This window comes from Mauremys mutica, unplaced genomic scaffold, assembly GCF_020497125.1.
Source record: "Mauremys mutica isolate MM-2020 ecotype Southern unplaced genomic scaffold, ASM2049712v1 Super-Scaffold_100186, whole genome shotgun sequence".
Taxonomy (NCBI): domain Eukaryota; kingdom Metazoa; phylum Chordata; order Testudines; family Geoemydidae; genus Mauremys; species Mauremys mutica.
In genome coordinates, this window is record NW_025423282.1 from 726,042 (window position 1) to 744,770 (window position 18,729).

Below are 18,729 nucleotides of genomic sequence, written 5' to 3' on the forward strand. Positions count from 1 at the left end.
AGCTGAGCTAATGGCCCCTTCTGCCCTTAAACGCCATGAAAACATTTCCCTGGTTTCTCCTTGCGCCTGACAGACACCACGGTGAGGGGCCCAAGAGAAGATCCTGGACACAGCGCTCTGGCTCTTACTTTACTTGGGGACGTCAGCGCTTTCCTAGCAAAGCTGCTGCTAAAGCGCTGGATTTGGGGAACGGTTCGGCTCCGATTCAGAGATCTGCCTGCGGGGTGTGAACCTGCCACGAGGAGTGGGAAATGCAACCAGCAACGGGAGGCGTTGGCTGAGCTCCAGGCTGCCCCCATGTGGCCAAAGCTTAGAACTGAGCAGCGGAGTTTAAAGCTGGCGCTGGGAAGGACCTGAACACACGGGGCACGAAGGCTCCTGCGTGTAACACTTGTTGGGTGGGCAGCTGGGCGTAGCTGATTGCCAGGGTTCAGGGCTGCAACCCGGGGTGCTGAGCAGGTGTCTGTGCTCAGGTTGGCCTCGCTATGATGGTTTCTGGAAAGTTTGGGGTCACCAGTCTCCCTAAAGAGAGAGGAGCCAGGTCAGCCCACGAAAGGAGACCGGCAAAACTCTGGTACCAATTGGCCGTGGGACTGCCCCTGTGAAGAGCCACTGCAGCCCCGCCAGGGAGAGCCGGTCTCTCTTTATGCAGCCCGCCCCCCGCCACCATTCCTCAGGACAGGGTTGTGCTCAAAGATCTGTGCCCCGTGTTTTAACCTCCATGTGAAGCGCACAGTGCAAATAACCCTCAGCGCATCAGCTCAGTTCCAGGCTCCACTTCCACCGGCTCATGCAAGATGGTGCAGAGGAGCCCCTGGGTGGCTGTGGGCCTGGGGAGGATGGCTTTTGATTTTTCGGCTTGACTGCTACAGGCAGCAAGGCCAAAAGTCAGATGGCCGACTCTCCCGTCCACCACGCTCATCAGGAGCCCTTAGTCGACAGGCTCGGAGAATGCGGGCAGCGTCCCCCACTACCTCTCGCATGCAAAGCGAGCGCTCTGCCGCTTGAGCTAATTCCCTGCAGCTGGCCTGACTCTCAGGCACCGGGCAAAAAAAGGCAAGAGCTCTGTGGCCTTAAGCAGAACACAACCTGAAATGGGGGCGGGGCGCTACCCAGAGCTGGGGAAGGGGGTCCGAGTCCCAGCCACGCTCCTCGGCACAAACACCAACGCTCCCTCCCTGGAGTGTGTCTGGGCTGAGAGTTAGCCCCTGAAACAAGCACCAAACTTCAGAAGACAACGCAGGGATAGATCACTTGACGATTGCCTGCTCTGGCCATTGCCTCTGAAGCGCCTGGCATCGGTTACTGTCAGAAGACGGGATAGTGGCCTAGATGGACCATCGGTCTCACCCAGGAGGGCCGTTCCTATCTTCACCACTTTCCTCTAACCCAAGCAAAGCCCGGAGCAGGCCCAGCTCAGCAACTCTAGCAGACTCCCTGGCCCCTGGCCCAGCATACAGCAAAGCGACCCTGCCTCCGCCAGGATAGACAGCCACCGACTCCCTCTTCCAGACCAACGCAGCCCTTCCCCGCTTTGGCTGTCTCCAAGCTGTCTGCGTGCTCTGCTCTGCTCCACGGCTGCCATGCTGCCTGAGATCAGGAGGCTGCGAGGTCTCACGGTCTCAGCTGAGCTGGTATCGCGTGCCACCCCGCCCATCTCCTCATTCCCTTCATGGACCCCTGGGATGTGAGTAATTCTGTATTTGAGTGGCTCTCCCTCCCGGCCAATGAGCTTGGCGTAGACTAGCAGGGAGGGAGGAGGAAAGGGATTGTGCTCCAGTGAGAGCTCAGAAAGAAAGGTGCAGGTCCCCCACTAGAGCCCAGCCCAGCAGAGCAAAGCAGAGCAGAGCAGGCTGGAGAATGTGTGTATGGGTCTGACTACTTCTCCCCTGCTCTTCCATTTGAGCTAACTTCCCCCAGCTGTCTCCAGCCTCCCAGTCAGCGCAAGGGGGAGAAGGGCCGGGGAGGAAGAGCTTTGTGCTCCGCAAGGGCTGGCTTTTTGGGAGGCCAAGCAGGGAGAGGGATGGAGGCCACTGGAGGAGCTGAGCCGGCTGACTGTCCATGGCTTCTAAAAGAAGGGCAAGAGAAGGTCCCGGGGCTGCCTTGGCGCTGGAGAATGCAGGCATTGATCCCGCTGCCTCTCGCATGCAAAGCAAGCGCTCTACCACTTGAGCTAATTCTCCTACCTTGGCAGGTAGTGTCTTGATCCATCCATTCGATAACGGAGGCCACATCGTTCCCCACGCCAGCCAGTGACGCCTTCCAAAATGGTCAGGCAAATCAGGGCTTGCCGTCGGCCAGCTAGCTCAGTTGGTTAGAGCTTGGTGCTAATAACGCCAAGGTCATGGGTTCAAGCCCTATGCTGGCCACTCCAGGAGGGAGAGGGTGGCTTCTGCTCTTTTGGCTGACTGCTAGGGGTGGCAGAGGCCAAAACCAGGTGGGCCAGGAGCGGGCAAGAGCCCTGCTGGGCGCAGGCGCCGGGCAGGACCAAGCTCCTGACACCTCCTTGGGCTCCCCTCCCTGGGCACCTCGCTCCACCTGCTGCCTGAAAGGAACTTGGAGACGGGTGAGCCCGGCCGGCTGCCTTCCAGGCTCATAGGAGGCCAGGCTTGAGCTGCCCGCCCGCGAAGCCAAAATCGCAGGCCTGCCGGCTCGCCCCCATTGTCCACAGAGGGTTGACCTGATGGCCCGAATTCTTGCCGGCCGCCAGCTCCACCCAAATGGACCCGACGCCGGATCACGCTCCCCAGCCCAAGCCACAGAGGAAGGCTTAATACTCGGCACCCCAACCTAGGGGAGAGGCTTCACACTCCGCCGGCGCAGGGTGACCTTTGGGACTTCCCTGGACACCATCCTCCCACCGCCCACAGCCAGACCCCCCAAGCCCACACTCGAGCCCACCCCTCCGACAGGAAGGAGCAGGAGGACCACTCCGCCCAGGGGCACCACCACTTGAAGTCAGCTTCACTTGCTTTCTCTTCTACCCCTTTCCTCCCAAGTTATGCGCGCCTCACGGGAGCCGGCCCTGGGAAGACGCAGGCACCGCACTCTGACTGGCGCAAGCCAAACGCCCACACCGAGAGTTTAGCACGGGCTCTTGAGGCACTGGAGGAACCCCATGCAGACGCACTGACGGAGCTAAGCTTTACGGCCAAGGGCCCTACCTGTGCAGAAAGCCAACTTGCTTGTGAAAAAGACTCCTCTTTCGGCTCCCCTTCCAAACTTCCAAATGCCTCCAAATGGGAAAACACACACACTGAAACACCCAAACGGTCCTAACGCTGGGGCCAGGCGAAAAAGAAAAGCAAGGAAAAGATTTCTAAATGGCCACCCTGCCAGAGTCGTACAGCTCCGCAAGTGAAACCCATGGGAGGGACATTACACAGAAAAGGGGAATGGAAAGCTGCCCAAATTGAGATGCTGTGGAAAGCTACAGCCCCATCGCTACTCCTACTCTGCACACTTCTTGCAACAGCTGATGAACGGCCAGGTGCTTTTCGCATCCAAGCCCACACCAGGGGAAGACCTTGAGAAGTTTCCCGTGGCTTGCCTGGTTCAGCTGGTCAGAGTGCGGCACTCGTGGAGGCAAGATGGTGCAGAGGAGCCCCTGGGTGGCTGTGGGCCTGGGGAGGATGGCTTTTGATTTTTCGGCCTGACCGCTACGGGCAGCAAGGCCAAAAGTCAGATGGCCGAATTTCCCGTCCACCACGCTCATCAGGAGCCCTTAGTCGACAGGCTGGGAGAATGCGGGCATCGCCCCGTCATATGTTTATTCCCCACTTCGAACTTTAGCATCCACAAGATGGGGACCTGCATGGGCCCCTCTCAACTTAAATCCTAGTTTAGATCTGGTAAAGCTGCCACCCTCTAGAAGTTCCAGTGTCTAGCACACGCCCTGTTCCCCCAAACCTTCCCTGGGGAACACAGATCCAAACTCCTTGACTCGTAACCCTAAGGGAAATAAACCATTCCCCCACCTTCTTCCCCCTCTCCTAGTTGTTGGGAAAGATACCTTGATTCAAACTCCTTGAATCAAACAAAGAGGGATTCACTTTTCCCCCTCCACTTCCCCTGAAAATCCAAACAAGGGAAGAAATCAATCAGGTTCTAAAAAGAAAAGGATTTTATTAAAAGAAAGAAAGAAAGTACACTATCTCTGTAACACCAGGATGGAAAAACCACGAGGCGTGCTGCAGGATAGCCCCTCCCCACCAAAAAGCAATGCCGTGACCCGGATTCGAACCGAGGTTGCTGCGGCCACGGCGCAGAGTACTAACCACTATACGATCACGGCCAGGCGCTGGGTGAGCAGGCCGCAGCCCAGCAGAAAATGCTCAGCTCTGCGCTCTCGGGGCGGCCACCTACCTCGCCGGCGGCCACAGGTCTTTCTCAAGTCTCCCCATTACAGTCACAGGTCAAATGCTGAGCAAAGGAAAAAAGACAGGAAGCCAATCCCATGCCTGTCCCTTTTTCTGTCTTCCTCCACCCCTGGACCAAGTCCCTCCCCGTTTGTCTGGGCCATTGTCCTCATGGCCCTGGCCAGCCTATTTCCCTTTGCCGCTCTGAAACGTGCCCCCACGTGCAGGCCCCGGGGGAGGCTTTGGCTAGGGCGAGCGTTTCCTTGCGAGGTAATTGTCTCTCTGGAGGTGAAAGTCATCAGTGCGGGGTGCGAAGGGAAGTGGCCGTCGAAGGAGAATGCAAGGCATGTGGTGGGCAGGCCAGGGATTTCTTTGTCCCCCCTTCAAAAGGGGTCACCCTCCCCATCAGGGAATCGAACCCCGGTCTCCCGCGTGACAGGCGGGGATACTCACCACTATACTAACGAGGAAAGGGGGATGGTGAGTGGACCCAGCTCCCACAGACCAGCTATGGTCAGTGTACACCTACACCGTCGCATGGGCCCCAGCAGGCAACAGCACCCCTGGCCCTCTTCTGCTTCCCAAAGGCTTTGGCCACAGCAACAGCCCTGGGAAAAGCCCTGGCCCTCCTCACCTGCCCTTGCCCAGCAGGACGCCTTTTCGGGCCTACACCGCTCCTCACACAACACCCGCCTGGGACCTTGCCCTCCCCTACCAGCTCAGCAGCACCTTTCTTCCTCTCAAAACCTCCTCTTGCCACCCTCCCCCTTCCACACTTCACACTCACCTCATCACAAACTCACCCACGGCCCCTTTGGCTTCCCAAGCGCCTCTGGAGGGACGCAGCTTCCCAGGCACGCAGATCCGGCTGATGGCTCCCAAGTGTGCAAGTCCGTCCCCGCAGAGCAGCCTCATAGTGTGACCTTGAAGAAACTGTGGAAAACGGGACAGGGGTGGGGGGGTAATAGGCTCCTATATAAGAAAAAGTCCTCCCGGACCTGCCTGTCCCTTTAAACATGGGACATCTGGTCACCCTGGAGCAGCCCCACACTCCTGCTCCCCGGTTGGTGCGTTTGTAACCCGGGGGCTGAAGCCGACGCGAGAAAGGGAATTGAACGAGCTCGGAGCTCTCCGGCGCCACCTGTTGGGAGCAGAGGGAAATGACTGAGCGGCGTCCTGGCTAATTTAAATATCACCTGGTTCTCTGCTGGGTGGCTCCACGGCAGAGCTCGGGTGTGGCCTGAGTGTGGCAGCACCTTATTTGCATATTAAAAGCGGCAGTTTGGGGCCATTGGGGTAAAATATGAGTAAGTTTTGGGGTTGGGACCCACATGTTTAGTGCAGGCTGTGGGGAGCCGGGCTGAGCAGAGCCTGCCCCGACGGGGTGTGTGGTCACCCTGAGCTGGGAGCGTGTGGCCAGACATGGGGAAGGGGCTGCGGGAGAAGCTTGGTTGTAGGAAGCAGAAAGTGTCTCCTTTTTTTTTGGTGCCTGGGTGGGGTTTTTGTTACCTAATGAAGAGCTGCGGTGGGGGAGGGGAATTGAGACTCTGCTTTGGGGGTTGCTGTGGGGTGTGACACAAGCCACCTGGTGCTGGTTGCTGCTGTGGGGCATAGGACAGGTGGGGGGTGGGGGGGGGGCTGTTTGGGGGCTTGAGATGAGGGGCGGTTCCTGGTTGGCTGGTGCCAGCCTGCCTAGTGTTTTTTGACAGCTAATCACCCATTGGCCCTTGCGTGGGGCGGGTCTCTGAAAGCTGGTCTCCCATTGGGCTCTCCTCAACTGACGTTTCTGACAGGCTCAGCTCCCATTGGTGACGTTGTCTGACAGCGATGTGGGGCGGAGCCACCAGGGCCTTGTGCGCTCAGAGCTCAGCGCCGCCCGCGAGAAGCGGCGCGAGGCCGCGCGGGGCCTGGTCCCGCTGCCGGGCGGAGGAACCGAGACCGCAGCAGCGGCGCCGCCTCCCGCCTGGCGAGAAGCCGCAGCACCGGGGGGGTCACAGGGCGCGAGGCGCTTCCGGGCGCGGCTGTTTCCTGCCGGTCGCGGGGTGACGGGTCCTGCCCGGGGCAGCCGCGGGGTCCTGATGGCAGCTGGGGGCTCTGGCGCCCGCCCGCGGCGGCTGGGAGCTGCGGGGCCACCTGCAATGGCCGGGGGCTGCGGCTTCTCCTCACCCCCCCGCCCCGGTGACTGGGAGCTCCGGGCTCTGCCTGCGGTGTCTGAGCGCTGGGGGCTCCTCTCCTGCCTGGGGCAGCCGGGAGCTCCAGGGGCTTCAGCGCTGCAGGGTCTGTGAGCAATGACGTGGGGCTGCAGGGTCCTCCCGCCATCAAGGCCTGTTGGGAAATCCTGGGTCCATCCGCAGCGGCTGGGAGCTCTGGGGTCCACTTGTAGGAGCTGCAGGGTCCATAGGCAGTGGTGTGGGGCTGTGGGGGCTCCCCGGCCACCCATGGCTGCTGGGAGCTCCAGGGTCTGCCTGTGGGAGCTGTGGGGAGATGAGGGGTTTGGGGTGCAGGAGGGGGCTGCAGGCTGCAGTGTGGGGCCGAGGGATTCAGAGTGCAGGAGGGGGCTGTGAGTTGAGACAGGGGGTTGGGGTCCAGGATGTGGTGATGGCTTTGGGGTGGGGGCAGGGATGAGGGGTTCCAGGTGTGGGAGGAAGCTCTGGGCTGGGGCATGGGGGTGAGGGCTCTGGGGTGCAAGAGGGGGCTCTGGGTTTCGGGGGGTTCAGGGCTGGGGCAAGGGGTTGGGGTGCAGACTTACCTCAGGTGGCTCCTGGTCAGCGGCGCAGCAGGGGGGACCTACTGGCCACTTCCAGGGCACAGTGCGGTGCCCTAGGACACGTAGGGACCAGCCTGCCTGAGCCCCGCAGCACCGCTGACCGGACTTTATAACCCAGTCACCCCACTGGGAGCTCCAGGGTCCCCCTGTCCCATGTGGTGGCTGGGAGCTCTGGGATCCACTCACAGCAGCTGGGAGCTGTGGGGTCCATCCGTGGTGGCATGGGCCTGTGGGAGCCCCTTCCGACACTGGTGGCTGATAGCTGTGAGGCCCCCACCGGCCGACAGCTCCAGTCTTGCTGCCCCAGGGCTGAGGTGGAAAATGTCACTGAGATCTCTGAAAGTCACAGTTTCTGTGACGCCATTTATATAATCTTAGCCTTAATAGTTGTTGACTGTCTCTCTCAATCTAGAGGTCTGTTCTAGGGCACATGGGACAGGGAAGACAGAAGCTCACCCCCCAGCACAGGTTTGGGCAGAAATGGCTCTTGGGCTATTTGCTGTGCATGCAGAGGACTTGTCCAGGCTGGTGGAGCAGCTCAGCCAGATGAGGAGCTGGAAGGAGGAGACCGGAGCAGCCTGGACATCCCACTTTTTCTCCACAGCCACTGCCTATCAGCAGGATTCCTCCTTCTCCTCAGTGAGACCAAATCTAAGCACCTAGACAGCTGGTCTGTCCGCTGCACCCCAATCCCTCATGCCTGAGCCTCCCTGCCAAAGTCCTGTACCTGGCTCCAGAGAATTGTCTCACATCTCGCTGGGAACTCGATTTCTTGTGCCCAGAGAGTTTCGGCCCCATTCAGTAGAGGACCTGAGAAACACAGTGTCTGCCTTTTCCAAATAAGTACTTGGAAAGGTTTTGTTCCTGTGACCACATGGCCTAATGGATAAGTTGTCTGACTTTGGATCAGACGATTGAGGGTTCAAATCTCTTCATGGTTGTGTTGGTGTAGTTTTACCTTTGTGCTGAAAGTCCTGCTCCCTTCAGGGCTGGAACCTCTTCTTGGCCGCTCAGGCCAATCCTCTGGCTTCAGCTAGAGCCCCGGGAAGGAGTTGGGGGTTGGGTGTCACAAAGGCTGGGGCATGAGCCCCAGGTGCTTCCAGTCTCACCTTTGCCCTTCCTGACTTGCCAAAGAAAATGGGCAGCTGCCCGGGCTAGAGTGTGGAGCAGTTTCCCTCTTCCAAATGTGCGCCTGTCCCTGTGCTGGACGGTACTTGCTAAATAGCACCTTGGGAGCCTGGGTGTTTCTCTGCTTCTCACCAGCTGGGGAAAAGCCTCTTGGGGTAAAATCTCCTGCCCCACTGCCAAAGTCAGCACCGTGAGTGGGAACGGTCAGAGGCCCCACCAGGGGGGCTGGCCCTGCTTTCCTACCATCTTCTGATGTTGGCCACAAAGCAGCAGCAGCTGGCTGTGGGTGGTTTTCAGTGGGTGTTCGGCATGCCAGGGAGCAGGGAGCAGCCTGGCTGGGTGTCTCTGTGGCTGTCTGCTGGCCACGCATAGGCATGGTTCTCCCCTCCTCTTGCCCTGCCCTTGGTTGCTCTGTGGCTTTTAAGCCGTCCCTTGGAGCTGTCAGCACCAGCCGCCTCTGTCCTAAGTGCCCACAGGAGGAGAGGTGCTGGGCTCCAGCCTGGGACTCTTCCTCCCTCCTGCCTTTTCCTGACTATGAAACCTGACCCTGACACCCCTTTCTTCAAGCGCCATGTGGGCAAGAGAAAAAGTGTGGTAGAAAGCACAAGGGCCAAACGTGTGGGCATCAAAAATCCCAAACACCCAGTCAAACCATAGCCACTTCTAGACCCCATTCCAACCAAAGACCTGGCTCCAGGGGGTATGAGTCACTCAGCACAAGGTAAACAACTCATTTTCATACAGCTGGAGATAGGAAAGCACTTGGATCTCCAGGGATTTACCACAAGGTCCCACTGAGATTTGAACTCAGATTTCAGCATGCCAACCATTACACCATGGGCCCAGCCTGTGCTAGTTTCTCTGAACATTGGTGACCCTATCATAGAATACCAGGGTTGAAAGAAACCTCAGGAGATATCTAGTCCAACCCCCTACTCAAAGCAGGGCCAATCCACAGACAGATTGTTATCCTAGATCCCTACATGGCCCTCTCAAGGACTGAGCTCACACACCTGGGTTTAGCAGGCCAATACTCAAACCACTGAGCTCTCGCTCCCTCACAGGACCAGCTTGTGTAAGGGACTGTTGGCCCTTTACTAAAACTGAGTGGGGTTTTTTGGTTGGCTAGTTCCCAGTCCCAATAGAAGGGGGAAGGGCCAATGGGAAATCAGGCCCCTGAGACTGACAGGCCCCTGGGGCAATGGTCACCAACTGGTAGGGAACAAGTGAGAATTTGTTAATGAGTAAAATTCCTGGTGAAAATTGGCAAAGCTGTGGAGAGTTTGAAATGTTCCAGTGAATTTACACATGAAGATACAAACAGAGAGACAAACAGAGAGAAAGAGACCATCACAGACTGCACAGGCCCACACAGACATAAACAAAAACCAAACCCACACAGCACACAGAGCAATAGACACATAAGGGAAAGCCACACAAAACATAGAACAAATCCACACCAAAAAATACAGCAAAAGCCCACAACAGGAAAGCACAAAAACCACATACCAGAATACATAGCAAAAAACAATCTGCATGCAAAAGTCATACACCCACACACAAAACTATATGGCATCCACAAAAATCACACAGGACCCACATGCACATCAACATGACAGACAACAAAAAACCCCCAACATACAGAAAGCCAGGCAGGGTTTGAGTCTCACAGCGAAGAGGGTGAGCCCACAGGTGGTTTGGGGAGCAAAGACTGAGGGGGAGTCGGGGGCAGTGCTCTGGGCTCTGCTCGACCCCTCCTGACACAGGCGGCTGGTGGAGAGCAGAGCCTGGGAGATCTGTGGAATCTGCCCTGCTCTCTGTAAAGCAAGGGGACCTCGGTGTCTTCTGAGCTGCAACTGTATTTTCTGCAGGGCAAAATGATTGGCAGAAGCCATTTGCTTAAAGGAAACTAGTGCTGTAGATGAAGTTTGAACTCACAACCTCAGCATGACTCCTCTCAGCACTGCTTTGTAAGTACTGGGCACTAACTCATTGCACCCCTGGACCCTGCTTTCAGGAGCTTGTCTCCATGTTTCATGGATGGATTAGCGGACGGGGGGGTTGCATTAGCTAAAACAAATCCATATTAAAGGCTCCACCGGCCTGGACAGGTCCTCTGCATGCACAGCAAATAGCTCAAGAGCCATTTTTGCCAAACCTGTGCTGGGGGGTGAGTTTCTTTCTTCCCTGTCCCATCTGCGCTAGAGCAGACCACTAGATTCCTCCCACACCTGGAACCCCTCATCCCTGCCCCCACCCCAGAGCCATCACCACATCCTGGACCCCAACCCCCTGTCTCAACCCACAGCCCCCTCCTGCACTCTGAATCCCTCGGCCCCACTCTGCAGCCTGGAGCCCCCTCCTCCACCCCAAACCCCTCATCTCCCCACAGCTCCCACAGGCAGACCCTGGAGCTCCCAGCAGCCATGGGTGGCCGGGGAGCCCCCACAGCCCCACCCCACTGCCTATGGACCCTGCAGCTCCTACAAGTGCACCCCAGAGCTCCCAGCCGCTGCGGATGGACCCAGGATTTCCCAACAGGCCTTGATGGCGGGAGGACCCCGCAGCCCCACGTCATTGGTCACAGACCCTGCAGCGGCGAAGCCCCTGGAGCTCCCGGCCGCCCCAGGCAGGAGAGGAACCCCCGGTGCTCAGACACCGCAGGCAGTGCCCGGAGCTCCCAGTCACCGGGGCGGGGGGGTGAGGAGAAGCCGCAGCCCCCGGCCATTGCAGGTGGCCCCGTAGCTCCCAGCCGCCGCGGGCGGACGCCAGAGCCCCCAGCTGCCATCGGAACCCCCCGGCTGCCCCGGGCAGGACCCGTCACCCCGCGACCGGCAGAAAACAGCCGCGCCCGGAAGCGCCTCGTGCCCTGTGACCCCCCCCGGTGCTGCGGCTTCTCGCCAGGCGGGAGGCGGCGCCGCTGCTGCGGTCTCGGTTCCTCCGCCCGGCAGCGAGACCCGGCCCCGCGCGGCCTCGCGCCGCTTCTCGCGGGCGGCGCTGAGCTCTGAGCGCACAAGGCCCTGGCGGCTTCGCCCCGCATCGCTGTAAGACAATGTCACCAATGGGAGCTGAGCCTGTCAGAAACGTCAGTTGGGGAGGGCCCAATGGGAGACCAGCTTTCAGAGACCCGCCCCACGCAAGGGCCAATGGGTGATTAGCTGTCAAAAAACACTAGGCAGGCTGGCACCAGCCAACCAGGAACCGCCCCTCATCTCAAGCCCCCAAACAGCCCCCCCACCCCCCACCTGTCCTATGCCCCACAGCAGCAGCCAGCACCAGGTGGCTTGTGTCACACCCCACAACAACCCCCAAAGCAGAGTCTCAATTCCCCTCCCCCACCACTGCTCTTCATTAGGTAACAAAAACCCCAGCCAAACACCAAAAAAGAAAGGAGACACTTTCTGCTTCCCACAACCAAGCTTCTCCCGCAGACCCTGCCCCATGTCTGGCCACACGCTCCCAGCTCAGGGTGACCACACTCCCCGTCGGGGCAGGCTCTGCTCAGTCCGGCTCCCCACAGCCTGCACTAAACATGTGGGTCCCAACCCCAAAACTTACTCATATTTTACCCCAATGGCCCCAAACTGCCGCTTTTAATATGCAAATAAGGTGCTGCCACACTCAGGCCACACCCGAGCTCTGCCGTGGAGCCACCCAGCACAGAACCAGGTGATATTTAAATTAGCCAGGACGTCGCTCAGTCATTTCCCTCTGCTCCCAACAGGTGGCGCCGGAGAGCTCCGAGCTCGCTCAATTCCCTTTCTCGCGTCGGCTTCAGCCCCCGGGTTACAAACGCACCAACCGGGGAGCAGGAGTGTGGGGCTGCTCCAGGGTGACCAGATGTCCCATGTTTAAAGGGACAGGCAGGTCCGGGAGGACTTTTTCTTATATAGGAGCCTATTACCCCCCACCCCCATCCCGTTTTCCACAGTTTCTTCAATGTCACCCTATGGGGCAGCTCTGCGGGGACGGACTTGCACACTTGGGAGCCATCAGCCAGATCTGCGTGCCTGGGAAGCTGCGTCCCTCCAGAGGCGGTTGGGAAGCCAAAGGGGCCGTGGGTGGGTTTGTGATGAGGAGAGTGTGAAGTGTGGAAGGGGGAGGGTGGCAAGAGGAGGTTTTGAGAGGAAGAAAGGTGCTGCTGAGCTGGTAGGTGAGGGCAAGGTCCCAGGCGGGTGTTGTGTGAGGAGCGGTGTAGGCCCCAAAAGGCGTCCTGCTGGGCAAGGGCAGGTGAGGAGGGCCAGGGCTTTTCCCAGGGCTGTTGCTGCGGCCAAAGCCTTTGGGAAGCAGAAGAGGGCCAGGGGTGTTGTTGCCTGCTGGGGCCCATGCGACGGTGTAGGTGTATGCTGACCGTAGCTGGTCTCTGGGAGCTGGGGCCACTCACCGTGCCTCATTAGTATAGTGGTGAGTGTCCTTGCCTGTCACGTGGAGACTGGGGTTCGATTCCCTGATGGGGAGGATGACCCCTTTTGAAGGTGGGACAAAGAAATCCCTGGCCTGCCCGCCACATGCCTTGCATTCTCCTTCGACGGCCACTTCCCTTCACACCCTGCACTGATGACTTTCACCTCCAGAGAGACAATTACCTTGCAAGGAAATGCTCGCCCTAGCCAAAGCCTCCCCCGGGGCCTGCACGTGGGGGCACGTTTCAGAGCGGCAAAGGGAAATAGGCTGGCCAGGGCCATGAGGACAATGGCCCAGACAAACGGGGAGGGACTTGGTCCAGGGGTGGAGGAAGACAGAAAAAGGGACAGGCATGGGATTGGCTTCCTGTCTTTTTTCCTTTGCTCAGCATTTGACCTGTGACTGTAATGGGGAGACTTGAGAAAGACCTGTGGCTGCCGGCGAGGTAGGTGGCCGCCCCGAGAGCACAGAGCTGCGTATTCTCCGCTGGGCTGCTGCCTGCGCCCCCGGCACCTCGCTGTGATCGTATAGTGGTTAGTACTCAGCGCCGTGGCTGCAGCAACCTCGGTTCGAACCCGGGTCACGGCATTGCTTTTTGGTGGGGAGGGGCTATCCTGCAGCACGCCTCGTGGCTCAATCTGATGGCGTCCGTTTGCAAAGAGAGCCATCAGCCGGTCCTTAGTTTCTGCTTGGTAAAGGCAAGTCAGTGGGGTCCATCCGACAGAAAAAAAGTCCCAGGACTTCTTGCTGGGCGCTAGGGTCCAAAAGCAGCGCATTCCCTCCTGGAAAGGGCTGTGTTTCGAATGTCCGTCCAGTGCGCGTTGAAGGGAAGGATCCGCGTGCCTGGGAAGCTGCGTCCCTCCAGAGGCGCTTGAGAAGCCAAAGGGGCCGTGGGTGAGTTTGTGATGAGGTGAGTGTGAAGTGTGGAAGGGGGAGGGTGGCAAGAGGAGGTTTTGAGAGGAAAAAAGGTGCTGCTGAGCTGGTAGGTGAGGGCAAGGTCCCAGGTGGGTGTTGTGTGAGGAGCTGTGTAGGCCCGAAAAGGCGTCCTCCTGGGCAAGGGCAGGTGAGGAGGGCCAGGGCTTTTCCCAGGGCTGTTGCTGCAGCCAAAGCCTTTGGGAAGCAGAAGAGGGCCAGGGGTGCTGTTGCCTGCTGGGGCCCATGCGACGGTGTAGGTGTACACTGACCATAGCTGGTCTCTGGGAGCTTGGGCCACTCCGTGTGCCCCTTTCCTCGTTAATATAGTGGTGAGTATCCCTGCCTGTCACGCGGGAGACCAGGGTTTGATTCACTGGCGGGGAGGGTGACCCCTTTTCAAGGGGGGAACAAAGAAATCCCTGGCCTGCCCACCACATGCCTTCCATTCTCCTTCTACGGCCACTTCCCTTCGCACCCTGCACTGATGACTTTCACCTCCAGAGAGACAATTACCTCGCAAGGACACGCTCGCCCTAGCCAAAGCCTCCCCCGGGGCCTGCACGTGGGGGCACGTTTCAGAGCGGCAAAGGGAAATAGGCTGGCCAGGGCCATGAGGACAATGACCCAGACAAACGGGGAGGGACTTGGTCCAGGGGTGGAGGAAGACAGAAAAAGGGACAGACATGGGATTGGCTTCCTGTCTTTTTTCCTTTGCTCAGCATTTGACCTGTGACTGTAATGGGGAGACTTGAGAAAGACCTGTGGCCGCCGGCGAGGTAGGTGGCCGCCCCGAGAGCGCAGAGCTGAGCATTTTCCAGTATGCTGCTTCCTGTACCCCCAGTGCCTGGCCGAGATCGTATAGTGGTTAGTACTCTGCGCCGTGGCCGCAGCAACCTCGGTTCGAATCCGGGTCACGGCATTGCTTTTCGGTGGGGAGGGGCTATCCTGCAGCACACCTTGTGGTTTTTCCATCCTGGTGTTACAGAGATAGTGTACTTTCTTTCTTTATTTTAATAAAATCCTTTTCTTTTTAGAACCTGATTGATTTCTTCCCTTGTTTGAATTTTCGGGGGAAGTGGAGGGGGAAAAGTGAATCCCTCTTTGTTTGATTCAAGGAGTTTGAATCAAGGTATCTTTCCCAACAACTAGGAGAGGGGGAAGAAGGTGGGGGAATGGTTTATTTCCCTTAGGGTTACGAGTCAAGGAGTTTGGATCTGTGTTCCCCAGGGAAGGTTTGGGGGAACAGGGCGTGTGCTAGACACTGGAACTTCTAGAGGGTGGCAGCTTTACCAGATCTAAACTAGGATTTAAGTTGAGAGGGGCCCATGCAGGTCCCCATCTTGTGGATGCTAAAGTTCGAAGTGGGGAATAAACATATGACGGGGCGATGCCCGCATTCTCCCAGCCTGTCGACTAAGGGCTCCTGATGAGCGTGGTGGACGGGAAATTAAGCCATCTGACTTTTGGCCTTGCTGCCCGTAGCGGTCAGGCCGAAAAATCAAAAGCCATCCTCCCCAGGCCCACAGCCACCCAGGGGCTCCTCTGCACCATCTTGCCTCCACGAGTGCCGCACTCTGACCAGCTGAACCAGGCAAGCCACGGGAAACTTCTCAAGGTCTTCCCCTGGTGTGGGCTTGGATGCGAAAAGCACCTGGCCGTTCATCAGCTGTTGCAAGAAGTGTGCAGAGTAGGAGTAGCGATGGGGCTGTAGCTTTCCACAGCATCTCAATTTGGGCAGCTTTCCATTCCCCTTTTCTGTGTAATGTCCCTCCCACGGGTTTCACTTGCGGAGCTGTACGACTCTGGCAGGGTGGCCATTTAGAAATCTTTTCCTTGCTTTTCTTTTTCGCCTGGCCCCAGCGTTAGGACCGTTTGGGTGTTTCAGTGTGTGTGTTTTCCCATTTGGAGGCATTTGGAAGTTTGGAAGGGGAGCCGAAAGAGGAGTCTTTTTCACAAGCAAGTTGGCTTTCTGCACAGGTAGGGCCCTTGGCCGTAAAGCTTAGCTCCGTCAGTGCGTCTGTATGGGGTTCCTCCAGTGCCTCAAGAGCCCGTGCTAAACTCTCAGTGTGGGCTTTTGGCTTGCGCCAGTCAGAGTGCGGTGCCTGCGTCTTCCCAGGGCCGGCTCCCGTGAGGCGCGCATAACTTGGGAGGAAAGGGGTAGAAGAGAAAGCAAGTGAAGCTGACTTCAAGTGGTGGTGCCCCTGGGCGGAGTGGTCCTCCTGCTCCTTCCTGTCGGAGGGGTGGGCTCGAGTGTGGGCTTGGGGGGTCTGGCTGTGGGCGGTGGGAGGATGGTGTCCAGGGAAGTCCCAAAGGTCACCCTGCGCCGGCGGAGTGTGAAGCCTCTCCCCTAGGTTGGGGTGCCGAGTATTAAGCCTTCCTCTGTGGCTTGGGCTGGGGAGCGTGATCCGGCGTCGGGTACATTTGGGTGGAGCTGGCGGCCGGCAAGAATTCGGGCCATCAGGTCAACCCTCTGTGGACAATGGGGGCGAGCCGGCAGGCCTGCGATTTGGGCTTCGCGGGCGGGCAGCTCAAGCCTGGCCTCCTATGTGCCTGGAAGGCAGCCGGCCGGGCTCACCCGTCTCCAAGTTCCTTTCAGGCAGCAGGTGGAGCGAGGAGCCCAGGGAGGGGAGCCCAAGGAAGTGTCAAGAGCTTGGTCCTGCCCGGCGCCTGCGCCCAGCAGGGCTCTTGCCCGCTCCAGGCCCACCTGGTTTTGGCCTCTGCCACCCCTAGCAGTCAGCCAAAAGAGCAGAAGCCACCCTCTCCCACCCAGAGTGGCCAGCATAGGGCTTGAACCCATGACCTTGGCGTTATTAGCACCATGCTCTAACCAACTGAGCTAGCTGGCCAACGGCAAAGCCTGCCTTGCCTGACCCTTTTGGAAGGAGTCACTGGCTGGCGCGGGGAACGATGTGGCCTCCGTTATCGAATGGATGGATCGAGACGCCATCTGCTAGGGTAGGGGAATTAGCTCAAGTGGTAGAGCGCTCGCTTTGCATGCGAGAGGCAGCGGGATCAATGCCCGCATTCTCCAGCGGCAAGGCAGCCCCAGGACCTTCTCTTGCCCTTCTTTTAGAAGCCATGGACAGTCAGCCGGCTCAGCTCCTCCAGTGGCCTCCATCCCTCTCCCCGCTTGGCCTCCCAGAAAGCCAGCCCTTGCGGAGCACAAAGCTCTTCCTCCCCGGCCCTTCTCCCCCTTGTGCTGACTGGGAGGCTGGAGACAGCTGGGGGAAGTTAGCTCAAATGGAAGAGCATGGGAGAAGTAGTCAGACCCAGACACACATTCTCCAGCCTGCTCTGCTCTGCTTTGCTCTGCTGGGCTGGGCTCTAGTGCGGGACCTGCACCTTTCTTTCTGAGCTCTCACTGGAGCACAATCCCTTTCTCCTCCCTCCCTGCTAGTCTACGCCAAGCTCATTGGCCGGGAGGGAGAGCCACTCCAATACAGAATTACTCACATCCCAGGGGTCCATGAAGGGAATGAGGAGATGGGCGGGGTGGCACGCGATACCAGCTCAGCTGAGACCGTGAGACCTCGCAGCCTCCTGATCTCAGGCAGCATGGCAGCCGTGGAGCAGAGCAGAGCACGCAGACAGCTTGGAGACAGCCAAAGCGGGGAAGGGCTGCGTTGGTCTGGAAGAGGGAGTCGGTGGCTGTCTATCCTGGCGGAGGCAGGGTCGTTTTGCTGTATGCTGGGCCAGGGGCCAGGGAGTCTGCTAGAGTTGCTGAGCTGGGCCTGCTCCGGGCTTTGCTTGGGTTAGAGGAAAGTGGTGAAGATAGGAACGGCCCTCCTGGGTGAGACCGATGGTCCATCTAGGCCACTATCCCATCTTCTGACAGTAACCGATGCCAGGCGCTTCAGAGGCAATGGCCAGAGCAGGCAATCGTCAAGTGAGCTATCCCTGCGTTGTCTTCTGAAGTTTGGTGCTTGTTTCAGGGGCTAACTCTCAGCCCAGACACACTCCAGGGAGGGAGCATTGGTGTTTGTGCCGAGGAGCGTGGCTGGGACTCGGACCCCCTTCCCCAGCTCTGGGTAGCGCCCCGCTCCCATTTCAGGTTGTGTTCTGCTTAAGGCCACAGAGCTCTTGCCTTTTTTTGCCCGGTGCCTGAGAGTCAGGCCAGCTGCAGGGAATTAGCTCAAGCGGCAGAGCGCTCGCTTTGCATGCGAGAGGTAGTGGGGGACGCTGCCCGCATTCTCCGAGCCTGTCGACTAAGGGCTCCTGATGAGCGTGGTGGACGGGAGAGCCGGCCATCTGACTTTTGGCCTTGCTGCCCGTAGCAGTCAAGCCGAAAAATCAAAAGCCATCCTCCCCAGGCCCACAGCCACCCAGGGGCTCCTCTGCACCATCTTGCCTGAGCCGGTGGAAGTGGAGCCTGGAACTGAGCTGATGCGCTGAGGGTTATTTGCACTGTGCGCTTCACATGGAGGTGAAAACACGGGGCACAGATCTTTGAGCACAACCCTCATCCTGAGGAATGGTGGCCGGGGGGCTGCATAAAGAGAGACCGGCTCTCCCTGGCGGGGCTGCAGTGGCTCTTCACAGGGGCAGTCCCACGGCCAATTGGTACCAGAGTTTTGCCGGCCTCCTTTCGTGGGCTGACCTGGCTCCTCTCTCTTTAGGGAGACTGGTGACCCCAAACTTTCCAGAAACCATCATAGCGAGGCCAACCTGAGCACAGACACCTGCTCAGCACCCCGGGTTGCAGCCCTGAACCCTGGCAATCAGCTACGCTCAGCTGCCCACCCAACAAGTGTTACACGCAGGAGCCTTCGTGCCCCGTGTGGTCAGGTCCTTCCCAGCGCCAGCTTTAAACTCCGCTGCTCAGTTCTAAGCTTTGGCCACACGGGGGCAGCGTGGAGCTCAGCCAACGCCTCCCATTGCTGGTTGCGTTTCCCGCTCCTCGTGGCAGGTTCACACCCCGCAGGCAGATCTCTGAATCGGAGCCGAACCGTTCCCCAAATCCAGCGCTTTAGCAGCAGCTTTGCTAGGAAAGCGCTGACGTCCCCAAGTAAAGTAAGAGCCAGAGCGCTGTGTCCAGTATCTTCTCTTGGGCCCCTCACCGTGGTGTCTGTCAGGCGCAAGGAGAAACCAGGGAAATGTTTTCATGGCGTTTAAGGGCAGAAGGGGCCATTAGCTCAGCTAGTCTGACCCCCGAATAGC

At 58.7% G+C, this 18,729-nt stretch overlaps 4 non-coding genes across 4 annotated transcripts; 2 read left to right on the forward strand and 2 right to left on the reverse strand.

The window, feature by feature from the left end:
- Positions 1-2,295: 2,295 nt before the first annotated feature.
- Positions 2,296-2,369, forward strand: TRNAI-AAU. Its single transcript has one exon. It is a non-coding gene; the product is annotated as a tRNA-Ile (tRNA).
- Positions 2,370-4,756: 2,387 nt separating this feature from the next.
- On the reverse strand, positions 4,757-4,828 carry TRNAD-GUC. The gene has a single exon. It is a non-coding gene; the product is annotated as a tRNA-Asp (tRNA).
- Positions 4,829-16,344: 11,516 nt separating this feature from the next.
- Positions 16,345-16,418, reverse strand: TRNAI-AAU. Its single transcript has one exon. It is a non-coding gene; the product is annotated as a tRNA-Ile (tRNA).
- A 112-nt stretch (positions 16,419-16,530) lies between these two features.
- Positions 16,531-16,603, forward strand: TRNAA-UGC. The gene has a single exon. It is a non-coding gene; the product is annotated as a tRNA-Ala (tRNA).
- Positions 16,604-18,729: the final 2,126 nt, after the last annotated feature.